At 42.3% G+C, this 25,089-nt stretch overlaps 1 protein-coding gene across 1 annotated transcript in view; it reads left to right on the top strand.

Annotated features, from left to right (window-relative positions):
* Positions 1-25,089, top strand: part of LOC121545621 (metabotropic glutamate receptor 4-like) — a 238,827-nt gene that overhangs the window by 91,721 nt on the left and 122,017 nt on the right. The window lies entirely within an intron of this gene.

The raw sequence follows: 25,089 nt of genomic DNA, 5'->3' as shown, positions 1-25,089 counted from the left end.
GCGAATTTCACCAGACTTCCACGTCTTTCTTGGGCTACATCATCAACCAGGAGGGAGTCGCCATGGACGAGAAGAAGGTCAAGGCCGTTCTAGACTGGCCACTGCCAGTAACCTTAAAGGAGTTACAACGCTTCTTGGGATTTGCGAACTTCTACCGACGCTTCATCAGGAATTTCAGCTCGGTAGCCTCTCCCTTAACCTCTATGACTAAGAGAAATGCACCACACCTCACCTGGTCAACTACAGCACAGGAGGCTTTCGCAGAACTCAAGTCACGTTTCACATCTGCCCCCATCCTCCACCACCCTAATCCTGAAATCCCGTTTACAGTTGAGGTGGACGCTTCTAATACGGGCATTGGAGCCATCCTCTCACAGCGGCACGGATCCCCACTCAAGCTCTATCCGTGCGCCTATTACTCCCGCAAACTTAGTCCAGCCGAACAGAACTACGACGTCGGAAACCGAGAACTGTTGGCCATGAAAGCAGCTATGGAGGAGTGGCGTCATTGGCTGGAGGGGAGCTAAACACCCGTTTGTGATTCTAACTGACCACAAGAATCTGGAATACTTGCGATCTGCCAAGAGACTGAATCCCAGACAAGCGAGGTGGGCTCTCTTCTTTACACGATTTGTCTTCACCGTTACCTATCGTCCCGGTTCAAAGAACACCAAAGCAGACGACATTATCACGCCAACACGACGGTGTAGTTCCCACTGAATCCAAGGAAACCCTGCTTCCTGAGTCATTAATCGTGGCCCCTATTCAGTGGGACATCATGACAGAGCTCACCCAGGCCAATTCACAAAAGACCCCTCCTCCCGAATGCCCCCCTAACAAAACTTTTGTACCTCAGGATCTCTGTCAGAAAGTGCTACAGCAAGTTCACTCCGTACTCAGCTCCGGTCATCCTGGAATCGCTGCCACTGTTCACCTGCTTCAGAACAGCTTTTGGTGGCCAACCTTGCGGGCAGACACAATAAAATTCATTAACGAATGCACCACCTGTAACACAAGCAAACATCTCAGACAACTACCATCGGGCCTACTGCAACCACTGCCAGTTCCCCACCGACCATGGTCCCATCTTGCCATAGACTTTATTACCGATCTTCCCAAGTCCAATGGGAACACCACAATACTCACTGTCATAGATCGCTTCTCCAAGGCCTGCCGGTTGATTCCACTTCCCAAACTGCCCACAGCATTGGAAACAGCCGAACTCATGTGCAACCTTGTGTTTCGCTTCTATGGCCTGCCTGAGGACATCGTGGTCGGACCGGGGCCCCAATTCACATCCAGAGTATGGTCAGCATTCTTCCAACAACTCAACATCAACATTAGCCTCACTTCAGGATATCACCCACAATCTAATGGTCAGACAGAACGCCTCAATCAGGAGATCACCCGGTTTCTCAGAGCCTACTGTCATCAGAACCAAGCAGACTGGAGTCGATTCCTCATGTGGGCGGAGTATGCCAGAACTCACTCCAGAAACCCTCCACCGGTCTAACTCCATTCCAATGTGTAATGGGCTTCCAACCTCCCCTATTTCCATGGTCAGGGGAACCCACCGAGGTACCCTCTGTCAACGACTGGCTCCAGAGAAGCGAGGACATCTGGAGTCAGGCTCACACCCACTTGCTACGTGCTGTCAGGAGACAGAAGTTGCAGGCCAATCGTCACCGTCGCCCCAATCCCGAATATACTCCAGGTCAATGGGTCTGGCTATCCACTCGAGACCTACGCCTCAGACTTCCTTGCAAGAAACTCAGTCCCAGGTATGTAGGTCCCTTCCAAATTGTTAAACAGATTACACCAGTTTCCTTCCGTTTGGCATTACCCTCTAATTATCGTATCTCTCCCACTTTTCATGTATCACTTCTCAAACCCGCTGGTGGTCCGAGAGCGGAGGAGGAGGAGCAGACCAGTGATCAGGGCCCCCACCCATCTTGGTGGACGGCGAGAGGCATATCAGGTTCGAGATCTACTCGATTCCAGACGCCGGGCAGGCTCCTCCAATATCTGGTGGATTGGGAGGGTACGGACCGGAAGAGCGATCCTGGGTTAATACAGAGGACATACTCGACCCCGCACTCATGACTGAGTTCCATAGGCGCACCCGGAGAAACCGGCCCCCGACCTCGAGGAAGACCCCGGCGTCGTTCGCCTCTTCGGCGTCAGGAGCCGCTCGCAGGGGGGGGCTCTGTCACAAACGAGACTCCCGCTGTTCCTCCTGCTCACCACCAGAGGGGAACCCTCTCCTGAGTATTAAACCCCTGAACTACATTTCCCACATACCTGGCTCTGATTACCGTTGCACCTGACTCCCATCAGTAGACTATTTAGGTGCTCTCAAACTCTCTCTCTTTGCGAAGTCTTGTTTACCCTGGTGATCCTTTCTGAGCGTTTCGCCTGTGTCTGTCTGCCCGTGGATTTACTCTGGACTGTTTTTCCCTCCTTGATTCTTTGCTGCCTGCCCTGGACTATATTCTTTACTGGACTGATTTTGGTAAGCTTGCTGCCTGCCCTGACCTTATGTCTGTACCTGGATTACGAGTTGCCTTATCCCTACTGTTGTGTCTGCTGGCGATTGACCCTGTTTGTACGACCCAGATTGTAATAAAACTGCAAATGGATCCTCACTCTCCTGGAGCGTCATTACACTTATATAGACTGGTGTGTGCCTTTCACATTTTTTTTCTCCAATCAATTGAATTTACCACAGGTGGACTCCAATCAAGTTGTAGAAACATCTCGAGGATGATCAATGGAAACAGGATGTACCTGAGCTAAATTTCATGTCTCATAGCAAAGGGTCTGAATACTTATGTATAAAAGGTATTTCTGTTTTTAATTTTTTATAAATTTGCAAGCATTTCTAAAAACCTGTTTTCACTTTGTCATTATGGGGTATTGTGTGTAGATTGAAGAGGCAAAATAATAATAATTTAATCAATTTTAAAATAAGGCTGTAACGTAACAAAATGTGGAAAAAGGGAAGGGGTCTGAATACTTTCCGAATGCACTGTACATGTTGGTAAATCATTTATAGAGAGCACTCAGAGCTTAGATATACGTAATAACAAATAATAATATTCCATTTAGCAGACGCTTTTATCCAAAGCGACTTACAGTCAGGTGTGCATACATTTTTACGTATGGGTGGTCCCGGGGATCGAACCCACTACCCTGGCGTTGCAAGCACCATGCTCTACCAATTGAGCTACAGAGGACCAGTATAGGCACTATTGGATACTCATCACTACATACATGAGAGAAGATTCAACACTTTGTTAAAGATGTTCAGTCAATGAATGGGGGGTATGAAGACCAAAACATTCAACATTGTGAGAGGATACCTCCTCCACTGTTTCACCAACCAAAGGTATCATTTCACACCAGAGCGTTCACCATACTTGGACTATCACAGAGAAGTGTGTTCATATAATCTGGTAAGGGGTAATATGTTTGGAATGATGATTGAATATTGTCCTGGATGTATATTTGGCCAGGGCATCAGGGTTTCAAAGGTGGGTCAAGACACATCATGAAAACCAACCGCTTCTGTTCCTGGGACAGAGCACCAATGCATCACTCCCAAAAGTAAGAAAATAGCTATTGTTCAACTGTGCAACTATTGAAAATAAGGCTGCATGATGATACTGTACATAAGGGGTAATCCTTTAAGCATTTGTAAGTGTGTTTATAAATGGTTAATAACTGGAGGTAAATATTGGCTCACTATTTGGCAAACACTGACCAGTTATTGCACTATTTTGACCAATGCAATATAACATTTATTAATGGTTTATAATGCATTTACAAATGATTAAATAATAGTTAATAATGTAATTACAACCCCTTTATAAACCCTTTACAAATGGAACCTTATTACCCAATACTGTTCTTGCGTTGAGCAAGAATGAAAGATGGACGGTTCTCACTCTGAAACATTAAGTTAATTCACATCTCAAAGGACAAATAGGAATGCTGCTTATTCTATTCTCCCAGCGGCTATTTTTTTAAACCATTGCAGTAGAAAATGGCCGTTGCCTGGGGAATAGAAAGAGAATGGGGTGGTGGCAAGGGATGCTGAATACAATAGACATCTTTATTCTCTTAAGCACATGGCCTCCCAGGCAGTTCATTACAGGTCAGATTTAATCATAAATTTGACATTTTGAAATAAAACTGCCAGGGCCCCTCACGCAGGAAAGTGTCATTTCAATAGATAACTATATCAGATACCTAAAACAGATTAGGGTAAGGATTAAGAACTCTATTCAATCCATATCGCGGAAGTTCAGCCTTACAGCGTGATTGAAATTTAAAGCCAAAGTTCCTGCGTTAGCTGAGACTGCATTCACAATAAATGCTGCATATGTCGGCTCAATCAGAAATGACCTTTCCTTTTCTGTCGTGCAATCTGTAACGCTTCAGCAATACAGATTGAATAGAGCCCTAAGTGTAAATCTTCAATGGTACCAACAATGCATTTAGATTTCAGAGAATATGGCCTACATTTATCTAGAGTCGCCATTTTTCAAGGAATGATCTCAAACAAAGTGAATCAATCAGAAAATCCAATTCGACATAACCGGAGGCTGAAATTGTCGTCTCTTAGCACTAATTGCAGTTTTCCATTGGCTCCCATCACTTTCTGTGGTAAACAAGTGTATTATTGTCTCTGCAGTCATTCATTAATCACAAATGACATTTTTGTTCAAATTTCAGAGCAGCCTCAACCTTTATTTGTGATCACTTGGATGTTTAACGTAATAATAGTTCAACCTGTAATGAGATAATTAATCACAGTTGACAGTACACAAATTAATGATTGCCATTCCTTAACAAATGGAATAACACCCCCATGTAGCCAGCAGCTTTCACAAAAGGGAAGAAACAATAGGTGCCAGGCCTCCTCATACGTTCAGTTCATCCCCGGCATTTGTTTTTTTGTTATAGCAAAGTATGAAAAATGAGATCCCTATTTGTTACAAAGAGTGGGAAATGAAATGGAAACAGCCCACTCAGCCAGAATGGGAAATAAATTATTATCCTGTGTTGCCTGTCTGTTCTTTCTGCTACGAGACACAGTGATACATGCAAACTCCAACAATTTAGTGTCACTGTCTCACATTGTGTCTGTGCATGCATTTGTGTGTGTGCATGCGTGTGTGTGTACGTGTGTGTTTAAATGGATGGGAAAGGCAGACGTACACATTCCTTTTTGTTGTAGTTATGATGGATGTTTCTCATCCCATGCAGGGGCCTGTCACTCTGTTTCCAATGAGTCAATAACACTTCAGCTACTATGTATACATATTCATCACGTATGCATCAGTCTGTATGTGTACATTCCTCCATGTGTCCTTCAAGTTGTCACAGCCTAGCATGGCGCCAACTGGCAATGGCAGCATTCTGGGTAGGCTACAGCTCTAAATCAACATGCGGGTTAGTGAACAATCACATAGCTAAGACTTACAGTTCAGTTATCTAACCAAAAAGACAGTAGGAGGACTACTGCATACTAGTAGCACTACTGCATACATCAGTATACAGTATACTCCTAGAAAAAAAAGGTGCTATCTAGAACCTAAAAGGGTTCTTCAGCTGTCCCCATAGGGGAACCCTTTGAAGAACGCTTTTTTGTTCCTGGAAACAAAAAGGGTTCTCCTATGGGGACAGCTGAAGAACCCACCCTTTTGGTTCCAGGTAGAACCCTTTTGAGTTCCATGTAGAACCCTTTACACAGAGGGTTCTACATGGAACCCAAAATAGTTCTACCTGGAAACAAAAAGGGTTCTCTAATGGGGACAGCCGAAGAACCCTTTTGGAACCCTTTTTTCTAAGTGTGTATACTTCCTGAGCAGGTCTAAGATGAAGACTGCTCAGTATCTGTAACATTAAATCATGCCCGTAGTCTCTTTATACACACAGCTACAGTATGCATATTCATTGCCCAAGACTCACTTTCATGAAATATAGGAGAAGTCAGTGTAGACTTGATTAATTAGACCGTTCACCAACATATGCTACAACGTCTGTCATCTCCCATATCCTGTGAACACGCTTGTCACACACCTGAAGCTGAGCAGCATAGGTGTCAGCCACTGAACAAGGACGAGGAAGCGCTGATTTGTTCAGACATTACACATTATTTTTGGAATCAGTCTTGTACGTTGACGCTGTTGGTCATAGTAATTATTCCACTTGGCTCAGGTTACCCAGTTGTCTTATGTTGTGGGCTATGATGCTACAGAGCAGAAATAGAGTGTCTTCCATACCTGTGTTTTTTCTGGAGTGAGCTGGAAGATTAGCTTATTCAGGCATGGCTTGTTTAGTGGTGCTTTCTGTAACGTGAGTGCCCTCGTCTACTCAGTGAATAGTATGGGGATATATTTACGCAGGTGATCCTAAATGGTGCAATGCACAGTAGGGATGAACTGACATTTCATTGGCTCTTAAAATGGGATAAGAGTTAGATAGTAGAGGTAGTCTACCCTCTTAGAAAAAATATGCTATCTAGAACCTAAAAAGGGTTATTTGGCTGTGCCCATAGGAGAACCCATTGAAGAACCCTTTTTGGTTCCAGGGAGAACTATTTTGGGTTCCATGTATAAGACCGTTCTACCTGGAAGACAATCAGAAATACTGTTAGAATATTTTTCTATTGACTGCCATAGCCCCAAATAAAAGTATTTTGGTTGGGGTCATGAGAATTTTCAGATATCAAATAGGGTCTGCCAAAAAAGTTTGGAAACCCATGGGTTAGCTACTGCTTGGTGTAATACAGTGAATTTTCGACCAACCTTAGCTTGGCGATACTGTCTTCGTCCTCGATTCGTGGAAACGGGAGACTCATAAAACGTCTGTGTCCACAGTCCCCAAGTCCAGAACAGGCTATGGGAGGCGCACATGACTACATTGAGCCATGACTACATGGAACTCTATTCTACATCAAGTAACTCATGCAAGCAGTAAAATTAGATTTAAAAAAACAGATAAAAATACAGCTTATGGAACAGAGGGGACTGGGAGGCAACACAAACATAGGCACAGACCCATGCATACAAACACACGATAATATACGCTCTATACACACATACACATGGATTTTGTGTTATAGATATGTGGTAGTAGAGTAGGGGCCTGTTGTGAATGTATTGTAATGTTTAAAAAATTGTATAACTGCCTTAATTTTGCTGGACCCCAGGAAGAGTAGCTGAGCAGCTAATGGGGATCCATAATAAATACAAATACGGGGGTTCGTTTGAATTTAGACAGGGCTCTACAGTGCGACCTTTTTAGTCTCATATGCTCCTAAATACAAGTATTTTCCTGTGCGACTTGGAATTTTTTGTTAGGAGCACCAGTGCGTCGAGAAAAATGTAAGCTGCACTATGCAGAAATTGCTCCGCAATTTCCTGGTTGCTAAAATTCTAAAAGTTTGCCTAGTAGAGTACCAAAGTATGAGTCATAATACCCATGGAACCTGGCGGTCAAACAGGGAAATGGTTCCAATAGTTTTTCCACCATTCATTTTTCCCATAGGGAATTTTAAAAACCCTTAAAATAAGGTCTGTGTTTGGTGTGGGCTTGCCCCGGCGTGACATTTTGATAACCATGCAAATCTCTCTAGGACAAGTTGATTTTTATCAATATATTTGCCTGTATTTACCACCCAAAAATGAAATTTTTGCTGATTAGCTGCTAATGTGGCTATCATAAAGAACTACAAATGCCAAGATGATCTGGACGAGACTGCCAAATCGAGGCAAAGGTAAGAATCGCTGGATTAACTATCTGTTAGCTACATTTAGTAATTAATTGACAATTCTTTGAACTATCTTGTGCAAGTTTTAAATTGACACGATACCTGTTAGCTAAGGTGCCAGCTAGAGATGACATGCAGGAGCATGCAGGGATTTGTAGTCTTGCATGATGTCTACTTTGATGCTAATTAGCATTTTTGAATCTGAGTAAATAGAGCCGAATATATTGATGTGACCTTGCCCAGGAGAGATTTGCATGGTTATCAGGGCTTCATGCCGGGGTAGGCCTACATGAAACACAGCCGTTATTGTAGGCCCTGTGTATCTCAGTTGGTAGAGCATGGCGCTTGCAACGCCAGGGTTGTGGGTTCGTTTCCCACGGGGGGCCAGTATGAAAATGTATGCACTCACTAACTGTAAGTCGCTCTGGATAAGAGGATCTGCTAAATGACTGAAATGTAAATATGAAATGTAATGAAATATGTAGAACCCTTTCCACAGAGGGTTCTACATGGAACCCAAAATGGTTCTACCTGGAACCAAAAAAGGTTCTACCTGGAACAAAAAAGGATTCTCTTATGGGGTCAGCCGAAGAACCCTTTTGTGTGAGTGTTGAGATAATGGTGTGATCGCTAACAACAAACAGTACCTGAGAGGACAGTGCCTCAAAAAATCGCTCTATATAACACTCTAATATATAACCAATTTGTCATTGTATAGAGTGGGGGGAAAAAAGTATTTAGTCAGCCACCAATTGTGCAAGTTCTCCCACTTAAAAAGATGAGAGAGGCCTGTAATTTTCATCATAGGTACACGTCAACTATGACAGACAAATTGAGATTTTTTTTTCTCCAGAAAATCACATTGTAGGATTTTTTATGAATTTATTTGCAAATTATGGTGGAAAATAAGTATTTGGTCACCTACAAACAAGCAAGATTTCTGGCTCTCACAGACCTGTAACTTCTTCTTTAAGAGGCTCCTCTGTCCTCCACTCGTTACCTGTATTAATGGCACCTGTTTGAACTTGTTATCAGTATAAAAGACACCTGTCCACAACCTCAAACAGTCACACTCCAAACTCCACTATGGCCAAGACCAAAGAGCTGTCAAAGGACACCAGAAACAAAATTGTAGACCTGCACCAGGCTGGGAAGACTGAATCTGCAATAGGTAAGCAGCTTGGTTTGAAGAAATCAACTGTGGGAGCAATTATTAGGAAATGGAAGACATACAAGACCACTGATAATCTCCCTCGATCTGGGGCTCCACGCAAGATCTCACCCCGTGGGGTCAAAATGATCACAAGAACGGTGAGCAAAAATCCCAGAACCACACGGGGGGACCTAGTGAATGACCTGCAGAGAGCTGGGACCAAAGTAACAAAGCCTACCATCAGTAACACACTACGCCGCCAGGGACTCAAATCCTGCAGTGCCAGACGTGTCCCCCTGCTTAAGCCAGTACATGTCCAGGCCCGTCTGAAGTTTGCTAGAGTGCATTTGGATGATCCAGAAGAGGATTGGGTGAATGTCATATGGTCAGATGAAACCAAAATATAACTTTTTGGTAAAAACTCAACTCGTCGTGTTTGGAGGACAAAGAATGCTGAGTTGCATCCAAAGAACACCATACCTACTGTGAAGCATGGGGGGTGGAAACATCATGCTTTGGGGCTGTTTTTCTGCAAAGGGACCAGGACGACTGATCCGTGTAAAGGAAAGAATGAATGGGGCCATGTATCGTGAGATTTTGAGTGAAAACCTCCTTCCATCAGCAAGGGCATTGAAGATGAAACGTGGCTGGGTCTTTCAGCATGACAATGATCCCAAACACACCGCCCGGGCAACGAAGGAGTGGCTTCGTAAGAAGCATTTCAAGGTCCTGGAGTGGCCTAGCCAGTCTCCAGATCTCAACCCCATAGAAAATCTTTGGAGGGGAGTTGAAAGTCCGTGTTGCCCAGCGACAGCCCCAAAACATCACTGCTCTAGAGGAGATCTGCATGGAGGAATGGGCCAAAATACCAGCAACAGTGTGTGAAAACCTTGTGAAGACTTACAGAAAACGTTTGACCTGTGTCATTGCCAACAAAGGGTATATCACAAAGTATTGAGAAACTTTTGTTATTGACCAAATACTTATTTTCCACCATAATATGCAAATAAATTCATTAAAAATCCTACAATGTGATTTTCTGGATTTTTTTTTCTCATTTTGTCTGTCATAGTTGACGTGTACCTATGATGAAATTACAGGCCTCTCTCATCTTTTTAAGTGGGAGAACTTGCACAATTGGTGGCTGACTAAATACTTTTTTCCCCCACTGTATATGGTTTTATATATTACTGTATATCACCTTAAATACCATGTGGCTGGGTATACAGTGAAAGTATTCAGACCCCTTGACTTTTTTCACATTTTGTTTGCCTCATTCTAAAATAAATTAAATACATTTTTTCCCTCATCAATCTACACACAATACCCTATAATGACAAAGTGAAAACAGGTTTTTAGACATTGTTACAAATGTATAAAAAATAAAAACAGAAATACCTTATTTACATAACTATTCAGACCCTTTGCTATGAAACTCGAAATTGAGCTCAGGTGCATCCTGTTTCCATTGATCATCCTTGAGATGTTTCTACAACTTGATTGGAGACCACCTGTGGTAAATTCAATTGACTGGACATGAGTTGGAAAGGCACACACAAGTCTATATAAGGTCCCACATTTGACAGAGCATGTCAGAGCAAAAACCAAGCCATGAGGTCGAAGGAAACATCACGTCTGGAGGAAACCTGGCACCATCCCTACAGTGAAGTATGGTGGTGGCAGCATCATGCTGTGGGGATGTTTTTCAGTGGCAGCGACTGGGAAACTAGTCAGGATTGAGTGAAAGATGAACAGAGCAAAGTACAGAGAGATCCTTAAAGATAACCTGCTCGAGAGCTCTCAGGACCTCAGACTGGGGTAAAGGTTCACCTTCCAACAGGACAACGACCCTAAGCACACAGCCAAGACAACGCAGGAGTGGCTTCGGGACAAGTCTCTGAATGTCCTTGAGTGGCCCAGCCAGAGGCCGGACTTGAACCAGATCCAACATCTCTGGAGAGACTTAGCTCTGAAAATAACTCTGCAGCGACGCTCCTCATCCAACCTGACAGAGCTTGAGAGGATCTGCAGAGAAGAATGGGAGAAACTCCCCAAATACAGGTGTGCCAAGCTTGTAGCGTCATACCCAAGAAGACTCAAGGCTGTAATCGCTGCTGCCAAAGGTGCTTCAACAAAGTACTGAGTAAGGGTCTGAATACTTATGTAAATGTGATATTTCAGTTGTTTATTTGTAATACATTTTCAAAACATTATAAAAACAATTTTTTGCGTTGTCATTATGGGTTATTGTTTGTAGAAAAACGATTTAATCCATTTTAGAATAAGGCTGTGGAAAAAGTGGAAAAAGTCAAGGGGTCTGAATACTTTCCAAATGCACTGTATGTCATGTTTAGGAGGCTAGCAACACATTTAGATGTTCATTGTCAGAGATATTAATTTCTCACCCAGTTAACACTGCAATGGGTTTTAGAGAAAGTACACAATAAACGTCAGCGATAGGTATAAAATGAAGAGATGCCAGGTACCTGGGCATTTGACATTTTCACAACTCCATAACTGGAAACGGTGGTGTTCACAAGGTGTCCCTTTTAATAGTATGCAGTGCAAAACCTTTTCTCAAGTCCTCCACTTTCCAGGCAGAACACCTATTAATTATAGACTGCAAGCCAAGAGCTGCAAATGATCCAGTTTGAGGGACTTGTCCCCTTTGCGTCCCCAGGACTCATTGTTCTCCCCAAGCCTCACCATATTCATCATAGTTAAACACAATGGAAATATCCTGGTGTGGTTTTTCATATGATTTAGTGGATTGGTGCCAGTAGTTCACAGGATTATACAGTCCGAATAGTAGTTACTCCCAGATGGGGAAATTGGTTTGTGGCATACAGTCAGGGTAGGGTCAAGCCAAAGAGTCTACTGGTTGAAGTAAAAACCTTCTGTGATTTAGCAGTATAACCAGGATGGACAACACCAGTAGCACAGGCTGCAGCAATTTGTATTAACATTCCTCTCACAACCTGAGACAGAGCAAACATAGCATTTTATGACCAAGATATTGCTGCTTGGAGGATTGCAAAAATTAGTTGACACTTCATTGCCACTGTAGAACAACCCTCTTCTACTTACTTTCAAAAGCATCCCTCACTGTGTGTCAGCCAATCACCAGGGGATGGGAGACCTTGAATCCCACCCAGTAGCTAGCTACCTCTCCTTGGTGGCTTCTTATTTTAATGGAGGAGTCTGCTCCGTGTCTGAATGTATCTGAAGGTTCCATCATGTATAGCAGGGATAATCAACTAGATTCGGCCGCGGTTCTATTTTTTCTTGAGCGGATGGTCAGGGGACTGGAACATAATGACAAATAATTTGTAGACTGCAAATTGACCACAAGAAGCTCAAACAGATACCATATTTCACTAAAGCATAATCATTTCAAATTTTGCTTGCTTTTGTATACGATCACATATATATCTTTATTATGAGTGGGAATACTTTTGAAAATTAAAATAACTTGGAGCTGATTTTCTGGTGTTTTTACAGTGTTTAATGTCCCCCCCCCCCTCCCCACACACACACACATAAATGTATAGCCTGAGCCCGGGACTGAGGAGGCTGCAACGTGTGGTGTTCAGCTCTGCAGGGCCCCTTATGAGCTGGCTGAGAGCAGACTGACTTGTCGTGACAGGGTTTGCCAATAACTGAACCTGACAGACAGGTGTGAAGCCCCCTACCGCCAAATAAGAATCTAGCCCATTACCTTGGCGACTGCAGCCCCCCACTGGGCGGTTGACAGCCTGAGGGATGAGGTGGAACTGTTGTCGTGTTGTTGTGGTATAGGGTGTGTGTGGGCGTCTGACAGAATCCCTATGTGCTGCTATACCACCACAAAGAGAGCCACATACATACCCTTTCCTGGGTATCAGGCTCAGATGGTCGTTTTACCACATCTCATATTAAGGATGTATAGCAACAGTCAGCAGTAAAGCACAATTCCTTGGATAGACAGCCACCCTGGCAGACTGGTAGCTAACTTCACCAGTCTCAGACATCCATATCCAATAGACATGAATCACTTCAAGTCATAAACCTAAACTATTTGTTTCACTGCCTGGCAGGCAAATGCACAGTCAGAGAAACAGACTTGACTGAAATATTCACCAAGCAAATTAGAGTTTCAGTGCCAGCCCGAATGCTTTTGATTTTTCTTTGCCAGCCACACAGTGCAGATGTACGGTATAATATTTCTGTAGGTTTCTAATGAGCATCATTACTTCAGCATTGATGTTGTGCCAAATGAACTCATTGCATTTTTTAAAAAGCCACAGTTATTTAAAGCAAGTGAATTGAACATTAAAACTGTATCAAAAAATCTGCTTGAGACTCCATCACCGTAATTTCTCCCACAATGAATGGGGAGGGATGAGGAAGTGTTGAGGGAGAGGTGGGGTAAGGGGGTTAATTTCTAAATTCTGGTCACGTTCATAATAAATCTGTGGGAAAGGTCAGGGTTAGGTTGAAGATAACAAAGGTTAAAACAAGAGGATTCTAATATCCCATAATGCTTTGCAGCAACGAGGAAGAATTCTAAACAATGGGACCAGCGATGCTAGTTAGTAACGGCACTGGTCCATCTGTTTATTTTAAAAAGCTTCCTCATGGAATTATTAGCCTGTCCTAACCTGGGTATCTTCAACCTAGGGTCAGGGAACACCTGGCTCTTGAGGTCAAAAAGCTTTGCTGATTTAGTCCTAGAGAAAGTAGATTGGGAGGCTGAATCCCCCAAATGAAAAGGAACATATGGGTTTTAGGTATCTGTCCTTGATCTTGATGGAAATTCCAAGCCACATTGGTACACCAGGCAGTGCCTTTGCTTTTAGATGGACAAGGCATTCTCTGGGCTGTATGTATATGTTGTACAATATTCTATCCAAACAAAGGTTTCTCTAGTTTGTCTAAACTCATTTTCTCTCATGGGTCAGAGAGGAGTTTGGATGGGGAGTTGAATTCCTTGAGTCAAAGCGTGTAAGTATACAGTATGTGTTCTATTACTGAGAACATCACGCATCAGTACTTTCACTGTACTCCAGAGAGGGAGCGAGAAAGAGAAATCTAACAAACAAAAAACATGATAAGCTCAGCCTGTCCTGCTTCTTGACAGGATGCTGAAATTCAGTAATTGTTACAGGAGGAAAATTCCCTCAGGTGAAAAATTTAACATTACACAGAGTCCCTAAATATCTACAGCCACTTTATCTTGCAGATATATTTCTGAGGGTTGTCATGGCAGAACCACCATACATTGCTTGAAAAACAAAAACATATATGTATTCCCTCTTCAACATTTAGCTATTAACAGTATTTAGCTTAATGTCATTGTGCTATCCTGTAATCATAATGTTAGATAACTGGCTCCACCTACAACTCTTATTAGGAAGTCCATTTGCTATTAACAGATTTAAGAAGCATCCCAAAACATTAATGCTATGTTTCATAGTCTCTGTAATACTTGATTTGGATAATCCCATACACCTTTAGTCTAAGTTTTCAGCCATTTTCTCCAAGATTGAAGAGCTAAGAACTGTTATTTTATGGAGTAACAATGGAAGCGAGGCTTTCAGGTAGACTAAAGTGATGCGGGATGTCAGCAGGGATCCTGTTTGATTTGTTATCTGTGTTTAGACAAGCTCCCCTGGGATGAAAACCTGAGTGAGCCTCGTGGGTGGCACAGCAAACACACCATGTGTGACAGGAACAGTCCATTGACGTTTTTGATACACTACTGTATGTTATTTTACATTTCAGTCATTTAGCAGACGCTCTTATCCAGAGCGATTTACAGGTGCATACATTTTCATACTTTTTCATACTGGCCCCCCATGGGAAACAAACCCACAACCCTGGCGTTGCAAGCGCCACGATCTACCAACTGAGCTACACTTTCCTTTCTTTCAAAGGAACATAAAAGCACAGGTAAAAAATACACCAGGATAGGAACAAGAATCCCAAACCAAGTGAAATACAAGTGCAGTACAACGCAATCACATCCTTTGCAACTTGAGAGAAGCTCTGTTGGATGAAGGTGAAAGTCTTTGACGAGTTAAATGCAAGTGAAATAGTGGATATTCAAAGCGCTCTAAAATAAGACGTTGTTAGCAGCTTCCAAATACAGTTTAGCAGTCCCTTTAATGATGTTCAGGTAGGAGGCAGAACATAGACAGGGCCCTCCCCATGACTTCAAAGCCAGAACAAAAATATGAGGCCAGCACACTTACTTTTCCTTACAAAAGGAGACAGGAAACAGTTTCACTTAACCTCAAAGTAGACACAAGTGGAGCAAAGTTTGGTGTGAGGACAGATTCCTTGAATCTGTTTCCAGCAGGATATTTCCACTATCCTCCTTCTGTGCCCCCTCAGTCACAGCCAACTGTTTAAGTCTGATGACCTCTGTCGGTTCCTGTGGAGCCCTCTGGACATGTGCCAGAGACCACAGACACGACTGAAGCCTGAGTGTCCCCATGGGTTTTCCAATTATGAGACACACAGAGTGGCCAGAGAGACACACAGTAGCCTGTCCAGGCTGCAAGGAAGACTTGGCCTGTTGTCAGGATAGACCAAGGAGTTGAGGTGACAGGACTATGGACCATTCCCAACTGACTCATCTCATGTTGTATAATCAGTCATTACACATCAAGCACAATGCACTGTGCAATGTAAGACATCCACCTACATGGATGAGCTAGTGGTATTCTCCTTGCATAAGAAGAGTCGTGACACATCTTCGCTCTAACATTCTAAGGAGTAAGATTATGTCCCTTATTTTATATTTACATACTTAAATACGACCTTACTTTGCATGTGTCACTCGAAATGAGAGGTGCTGTATGTTGTTCATTTGCATAATTTAACCGATACAACCGCGCGGGTGGAGGAGGAGGGGGCGGGATTAGGACTGACGCGGGTGTTAGGGGCTGCAGGCACTGGGCACAGCTTGTTTGTACTCCAATAGTGGCTGCGGGGGTGAACACACCAGTGTCAGGATCAATGGGAGCTGCAACTGAACACATCAAAGCCAACCACAGTGTGAGGCAGGGAGAGGGGAGGAGGATAGCTCTACAGCAGTCAGACTGCGTTCAGACCGCAGTGGAATGACGCATGCTGGTGGAATACTGTACTGTAGTTGCAGGAGTAAGGTTTTGTCCAGGTTAACTCTACTCCTGTGCTGCAGAGGTTTAGCCTCAGAGGAGCCTCTGATCTACAGACTTGCAAAATGCATCAGTTCATTCCGGAACATATTACGCAGAGCTGAACTCACCAGCATGCGTCATAGCTCACACATATCTCTCTCCTAAGGTAACTACCCCTCACCCTGTTTGAAATCAATTATTCAGGATAGGCTATATCAAGGGAAAAAACTCTGAACAAAGGTTATTACAGCTCAGCGTGAACAGATTCATAGTGGTACTTTAGCTTCAGTGTACAAAGATGGGATTTCTGTTTAAGATGTTTTAGAATATGACCAGATTTATACAAATATCAGTAGATATTGCTGATACTGTGTAAACTTGCAGTCCTAATAACCACAAAATTAATATACAAACCATTCTGCCTTAAAACATCCGTGCATCAATCTAAGTAACATAATAAAAAAATCCCCATCAAAATCCGTCAGTTTAAGATAGAAATATCTGCATCCGCCTATGTCGACTTTCCACATCTGCGGTGGAAGGAAGGTGGCCAAGCTACAGCGGCGTTTGTCAGACCATGAGACATTCCGAAAATAGGTCTTCTCACTAAAACATCTGTAGCGTCTGAACAGTTTAGCCAACAATCTAATATGGCCACTATGTAAAGATGAGACTCACACGATGGTGTTCTCTGTTTTGCTCTACGACCTCCACAAGACCCACGTGACGCCGATGTGCCTACTTCTGTCTGGACCAGGGCATAAAATAATGCATCTGCCACCGGCCAGATGCAGGTAGATTTTGGTATTGGTGGGTAAGAATGTCTAATTCACCAGCCACAGTGGTGGGTGGTCAATTCGCAGGGCTCTACAGTGCGAGCATTACATTCGCATTGTGAATAAACATAGAGTCAAAAGTCAAGTATGAGCATATGTGCGAGTTGCGATTTCTAGCAGAAAAATGCTGATGTAGCTGTTTTGTTTCAGAGCTGCTAATCACACAAAGAAATATGAATCCTACATCCCACCTCGTACCGCAACAGCTTTGCACACTGTGATTGAAGCGCTGAAAGATACATTTTTGGAGGCGCTGGGACAGGCATTAAAGTGGGTCTAATTTACTCAAGTCAGCAAAGTGATACTGTCCTCGTGTTTCTTGGCTATTTTCAATGTTTTGTTCAAAAGCTCGGTTGTTTTTCAATGTTAGTTTGAATCTACTACTAGTCACATCCCAGATCTCACACACACACAGATACACCTGACATGACTCCAGTGGCCCCATTACCACGGTAACCTCCCGCCCTTAAAAGGGCAGCTGAACATTTTGTCTCATCTGATATTTTGGTTAAAAGACTCAGGTCACAGAAAATGAAATGAAATTGAGCAATATAGCACATTACTTCTTACTAATACATTTCTTGTTTTATAAACATTACAAGCATGGTCATCAGTTTTTTGCAGTAATTATGGTGAAAAATGATTTTGGCTGGTAAAAAATCTGAGTGGCTGGTAGACCTTTTCATCTACCTGCTACAGTGGCTGTTGGAACAAAAACTACATTTTTAGCTCTGATCCGAACCGTTTGGCTACAAACTATATGACCACTCTATGGAAAGATGAGGTAGGCACAAACATGATGGTGTTCTCCATTTAAGTGTCATGGGACTTGTCTGAAGGTAACCTGGTACCTGTTAAAAAAATTATGGAAGTATGGAGGTAGTTTTGTGCCAACAAAAAAAGGGGTTAAATACACTACATAGCCAAAGGTATGTGGACACCCATTCAAATTAGTGGGTTTGGCTATTTCAGCCACACCTGTTTCTGACAAGTGTATCAAATCGAGCATACAGCCATGCAATCTCCATAGATAAACATTGGCAGTAGAATGGCCTTACTGAAGGCCCAACGTGGCACTCTCATACGATGTCACCTTTCCAACTTGACTGGCCTGCACATAGCCCTGACCTCCACACCATCTAACACCTTTGGGATGAATTGGAACGCTGACTGCGAGCCAAGCCTAATAAGCCCAACATCAGTGCCTAATGCTCTTATGGCTGAATGGAAGCAAGTCCCCGCAGCAATGTTCAAACATCTAGTGGAAAGCCTTCCCAGAAGAGTGGAGGCTGTTGTCACAGCAAAGGGGGGACCAACTCCATATTAATGGCCATGATTTTGGAATGAGATGTTCGATGAGCAGGTGTCCACATACTTTTGGCCATGTAGTGTATGTGTCCAAAAAACAAAAATGTTTCCTGAGCTTTCTTATATCTCCTAGATAAAGGACAAACACTTCAAAATTGTATTCCTTATTTTTTTAACTGTCTCTTTTGCCATTATGAATGCGTTTCTATGGGCTATATATTAAAGGCCAAATTCAATATTCTATCAAATAATTGTTTTATTTTTGGGGGTATACCTACAGGGGTCCAACAATTCTTAATCAAATAGCTAAATTATCCATGGTATGACTTTCTTAAAACAATTCCATATGTTAGCTTAGTCACCCCCCCCCCCCCATTCTGAAAACTTACTTAAGTCAATATCTGTCTCTCCAGATCTGTCGGTCTCTCCCTGGTGATTATTCAAGGTCACAACATATGCCAATAACCCTAGAGGCTGTAGCTGTAGCCTAGTGACAGAAAACATTTGGAGAGAGATCAGGCCGAGTTCACTAAACTGTCAGTCATATCTAAGATGTCTGTATCAGGGTCATACAGCAGTCATGATCTTCCTTCAAATAACCAGGACCACATCCAATTAGAGACTGCTACTCAATAGTGATGGGGGGAAAAAATCGATACAATTACATATAGCAACATTATTTTGGACGATATTATATAAATACTTTGACTCTAAGTATCAATAGGTAGCATTAGCTAGCGCTAGTCGGCTGTACTTGCGCCAAAATGCCGGTATTTTTAATCCTATAGCTTATTTTCCATCTTCTTTTTTAATAGTGAGCCAACATGTTTTCAGCACTTTTATTTCCATGACTGATCAAAACTCATTTTCTCATGCTCTCTCTGCAGCAGACATATAGTAAGCAATGTGTTCGGAACATCAAATCGCAATAAAATCACAGTATCGAAACACAATACATATAGAAACGTGAGAATCGCAGTACATATCATATTGGCACCATAGTATCATGATAATATCGTATTGTGAGGTCCCTGGCATTTCCAAGCCCTATTACTCAATTCACAAAACATACACAGGACGTGTTTACTTCCAGTGTTGCTTTGCTTATCATGAGAGTATTCACTATAGCCCTTATTGTTTTCATTTAGTTATAGATTTTCATTATTAACCATTTGGTAAAGCAAAAGAGTGGCATGAGGCATCTGCGTGTGGGGTACCCTGATCATTTTAAACCCCTGACTCTGGCATGGTTTCATTGTGATGTAAGGCCATAGGTTTGTAGGGCAACCTAGCCCCTGAAGTGACTCTTCTTATCAACTGTATGCAAGAATGTCTTAGGTTTGTCTCTTGGGGTTGTCTCTTGCCAACCCCCATGGTCGGTCTCTCTCTCTCTCTCTCTCTCTCTCTCTCTCTCTCTCTCTCTCTCTCTCTCTCTCTCTCTCTCTCTCTCTCTCTCTCTCTCTCTCTCTCTCTCTCTCTCTCTCTCTCTCTCTCTCTCTCTCTCTCTCTCTCTGACCATGCTTAAAATAATGCATTGTAATACTTGTTAATGCTTAAGCTTATGCCTTGTATAATGTCATCATTCATTTTACTAAGTATTTAAATACACTTGTATTTAGAATTCCATTCTCAGACATTTCTTCATTGCCTATTACTGTGACTCAACCATAGTCACGTGCATATTGCTATTTGTCTTGTGGAGTCAGATAAACATTCTAATAGGCTAATTGCTTAATCTTATTACGAGTCGCGTGTGATGTACAGTGGGGAAAAAAAGTATTTAGTCAGCCACCAATTGTGCAAGTTCTCCGACTTAAAAAGATGAGAGAGGCCTGTAATTTTCATCATAGGTACACGTCAACTAGATCCAGAAAATCACATTGTAGGATTTGTAATGAATTTATTTGCAAATTATGGTGGAAAATAAGTATTTGGTCAATAACAAAAGTTTCTCAATACTTTGTTATATACCCTTTGTTGACAATGACACAGGTCAAACGTTTTCTGTAAGTCTTCACAAGGTTTTCACACACTGTTGCTGGTATTTTGGCCCATTCCTCCATGCATATCTCCTCTAGAGCAGTGATGTTTTGGGGCTGTCGCTGGGCAACACAGACTTTCAACTCCCTCCAAAGATTTTCTATGGGGTTGAGATCTGGAGACTGGCTAGGCCACTCCAGGACCTTGAAATGCTTCTTACGAAGCCACTCCTTCGTTGCCCGGGCGGTGTGTTTGGGATCATTGTCATGCTGAAAGACCCAGCCACGTTTCATCTTCAATGCCCTTGCTGATGGAAGGAGGTTTTCACTCAAAATCTCACGATACATGGCCCCATTCATTCTTTCCTTTACACGGATCAGTCGTCCTGGTCCCTTTGCAGAAAAACAGCCCCAAAGCATGATGTTTCCACCCCCATGCTTCACAGTAGGTATGGTGTTCTTTGGATGCAACTCAGCATTCTTTGTCCTCCAAACACGACGAGTTGAGTTTTTACCAAAAAGTTCTATTTTGGTTTCATCTGACCATATGACATTCACCCAATCCTCTTCTGGATCATCCAAATGCACTCTAGCAAACTTCAGACGGGCCTGGACATGTACTGGCTTAAGCAGGGGGACACGTCTGGCACTGCAGGATTTGAGTCCCTGGCGGCGTAGTGTGTTACTGATGGTAGGCTTTGTTACTTTGGTCCCAGCTCTCTGCAGGTCATTCACTAGGTCCCCCCGTGTGGTTCTGGGATTTTTGCTCACCGTTCTTGTGATCATTTTGACCCCACGGGGTGAGATCTTGCGTGGAGCCCCTGATCGAGGGAGATTATCAGTGGTCTTGTATGTCTTCCATTTCCTAATAATTGCTCCCACAGTTGATTTCTTCAAACCAAGCTGCTTACAGGTGTCTTTTATACTGATAACAAGTTCAAACAGGTGCCACTAATACAGGTAACGAGTGGAGGACAGAGGAGCCTCTTAAAGAAGAAGTTACAGGTCTGTGAGAGCCAGAAATCTTGCATGTTTGTAGGTGACCAAATACTTATTTTCCACCATAATTTGCAAATAAATTCATTAAAAATCCTACAATGTGATTTTCTGGATTTTCTTTCCTCAATTTGTCTGTCATAGTTGACGTGTACCTATGATGAAAATTACAGGCCTCTCTCATCTTTTTAAGTGGGAGAACTTGCACAATTGGTGGCTGACTAAATACTTTTTTCCCCCACTGTATATACTATATAATATACTGTATATACACATATCAAATATTACTCTCCACTACAGGTTTTCATTGTCTATTAGTGTAATATATAACCTACAGGGATTTGGGGCCAATCAAAAGTGCATCAGCATAAAAAGTGTGTCTTTGTATTTTATGTTGTAACATGAAACACATTATTGAGTGTCATAAAATCTGCTCAGTTAAATCCCAAAGTGTGCAGGGAAGAAGCTATGGAAAGATCACTGAAATTACTTGAGCAAGCAGGAATAGAGATTACTTATCAAGTGGAGAAAGTCTCCAGCGCTTGAGGCAGTCTTTAAGACTTCTGCACTGACACTACTACAGTACATTCGGCAGAGTGAATCAAATCTATTATTACAGTATATTTCTGGCACAGGCACAAACACAAATAATATGGAAACCATTTGACTTATCATTATTTAATACATATGTTGAACAAAAGGAATTATAGGACTGGTTGACTAGATCAATAGTGGACCCAGGGTCTTGTCAGTGGGGTGAGAAGCATCAAGAGGCACGCAGGATTCGATTGCAAAATGGTGGTATTTATTTACAGTTGCAGAAAGTGAAGATGGATCCAAAATATGAACAGCATGTTGAGGAACACTGACAAATACTTTGAAAACAACAAACAATAATCTAAATGGCAAACATACAGAAGCTACGACTGGCTTCTAAGGCAGAGCACCTTCAAACTAGACGGAGAACCTATAACTTAGACAGATCATCAATAATTCCTCAGTTGAGAGCCCAGGGCAAACATGTCATTCCTTCCAAACTCTCCGGAAATGAGAAACCTGAATAGGTTATAAGACCACCTAAACAGGTATTTCATTCCCATCACAATCAATACTTATCAAATGTCATTATATCAATGGCCAATACGTTTCCCAATATCAGGACATATTATAACATAGACATATAACAAATAAATGTATTAGGAAAACTGAGCGTGTGCGCACTTGCTGGGTAACCACGTGGCTGTACCAGCGCTCACTCTCCAAATCGGTCCACAAACAATCCACGGTGGTGAGTAGGCTACAGTTTGGTGAGACAATGTCACTTTAAACTCTAACAAACAATGTTAACATTTCTACTCGCGTGTGATCTTTTGTATAACTGTGGGACATAGTGATAGGATATGCTTGAAAATGCTTGCATGAAAACTAAACATAAGCAAACATTTGCAAGCTATGTTTTGGACACAGTGCCCTTCGCTCCCATTTTCCAAGGACTTCTGTCCGGCAACGGCATGGGAAGTCTACCTAGTAGCCAATATCAGTGTGAAGCAATAGTACACCCATCATTAGTACTTTTAATAAAAAATTAAACAATTGTCCGTTTTACAACTGAAAATGTACATCTATGTAAAACGAACAGTGACATTCGACTCAGGGTCGTATGTCACTATAGCAGAGCGCCTTCGACCCACCCACTCCTTTCCACATGCCCACTACTTTCCTTTCGACACACCCACTCCTTTCCACACGCCCACTACTTTCCTTGACACACCCACTCCTTTCCACACGCCCACTACTTTCCTTTCGACACACCCACTCCTTTCCACACGCCCACTACTTTCCTTGACACACCCACTCCTTTCCACACGCCCACTACTTTCCTTGACACACCCACTCCTTTCCACACGCCCACTACTTTCCTTCCGACACACCCACTTTCCCATACTCCGGTCACCATATTGGGCTGCAGCTACCACCTTTTCGATTCTCTGGGACATTTTGATTGAAAAATATATCAGACAGACAACTCTCCCAACAAATCATGAGTTTGGGTAGGCAGGGCTTAAAATGAGGGCTGGAATTGTGCTCATGTTTATCTAGAGCAACAAGTGAATACGTGCCGTACTGTGATGCACCTTCTATTTCCGACTCATCCTCTGTCCCAACTGATTTCAGAACTTCTACAGACATGTAAACTGGAGCATTGGTACATTGTGGAAGGCAACCCGTCTGTCTAGAGAGACTACGTGCTCCACAGTACACCTAATTTCATGGAGACATAAAGGGAATATATTTGTAAAGGATGTTATCAAAGGATGCACATTTTACTCTGAATTGTATTCTTGTAGACAAATATACATTACCAAAACTATACAGTTTATATTATTACCATATTCTTGTTCTCTCCACAAAAAAACTAAAAACAATGTTGCCCTTGTGAATGCCGGGAAAACACAAGACTGACTTGTCAAGTTACTTTAAAATGTGTTATCACAGGCCCTTGTCTGTAAACACTTTTCACTCCCAAATGAATCACTTCTAGTCTGTGAGAATCTAATTTAAATTAGCTTATTATAGCTTTGGTGCTACTTGATTGGCTTGAGGGCAGCTGGAAGTGGAATAACACTTTGTCTACATCTCAACTTTGAGGTTTCATCTCAGAGTGGTCTTGACAATCTGTGCACATAGATGTGGGAGTGATCAGACAGAGACATTTTTGATTTCTAGTCATTTAGCAGACGCTCTTATCCAGAGCAACTTACAGTTAGTGAGTACATACATTTTTCATACTGGGCCCCCGTGGGAAACGAACCCACAACCCTGGCGTTGCAAGTGCCATGCTCTACCAACTGAGCTACAGGAGGCCTTCCACTGAAACAGTAGCATTCCACTCTCCTTAGGTGTGAATATTTCCATTAAACTCTCCTTAGGTGTCAATATTTCAGTGTACAGAAGTGTAATACCACAGACGATTACTACAGTAACCATTATTCTGAGGTTTACCATATGGAGTCCTGATGTCTCATTTACTCATCACTCACCTGAATGAACAGGAAATCCTACCTCTTCATTGACAAGGCTATTTGAAATGATTCCCATATAAAATGTATAAACTCAAAATGTATCTCTATGTTGCATCATTTGGCCTTACAAGCATGGTGTGGGTCTTTCATTTGGTAGAATTGATCAGCATCAGAGAGATGAAAGGGGTGGTTAATGAAACAACTCTGATAGTTCATAAATATTTGATATACTTTGCTCAATTATGTTACCACCAGCCCACCAAAGACCTTTCCCCTTAGGAACAAAATGTACTTCATATGTTTTACTAGTTTAATATCACTTATCTCTCAAATAGGTCGTCAGCTTTTAACACAGCCAATCAAGCCTCTACATTCTGTAAGTCAAGAGTCCTCTGGACTGATATGAGAACACTGAGAGCTGACTGCATACTCACAGTGATTACCTCTGTAAATGAGAAATGACCTACAGTACTAATCTTGAACGAGAGCCGACTTGATAATCTCATAACAACTAATCTTTAATAAGAGATTGAGTTGTACTAACTTCCAACATTCCTCCCAGCATACAGTGAGGGAAAAAAGTATTTGATCCCCTGCTGATTTTGTACGTTTGCCCACTGACAAAGACATGATCAGTCTATAATTTTAATGGTAGGTTTATTTAAACAGTGAGAGACAGAATAACAACAAAAAAATCCAGAAAAACGCATGTTAAAAATGTTATGAATTGATTTGCATTTTAATGAGGGAAATAAGTATTTGACCCCTCTGCAAAACATGACTTAGTACTTGGTGGCAAAACCCTTGTTGGCAATCACAGAGGTTAGACGTTTCTTGTAGTTGGCCACCAGGTTTGCACACATCTCAGG

The sequence above is a fragment of the Coregonus clupeaformis genome, chromosome 30, assembly GCF_020615455.1.
Source record: "Coregonus clupeaformis isolate EN_2021a chromosome 30, ASM2061545v1, whole genome shotgun sequence".
NCBI classification, from domain to species: domain Eukaryota; kingdom Metazoa; phylum Chordata; class Actinopteri; order Salmoniformes; family Salmonidae; genus Coregonus; species Coregonus clupeaformis.
This window is presented reverse-complemented; position numbering and strand designations above follow the sequence as displayed.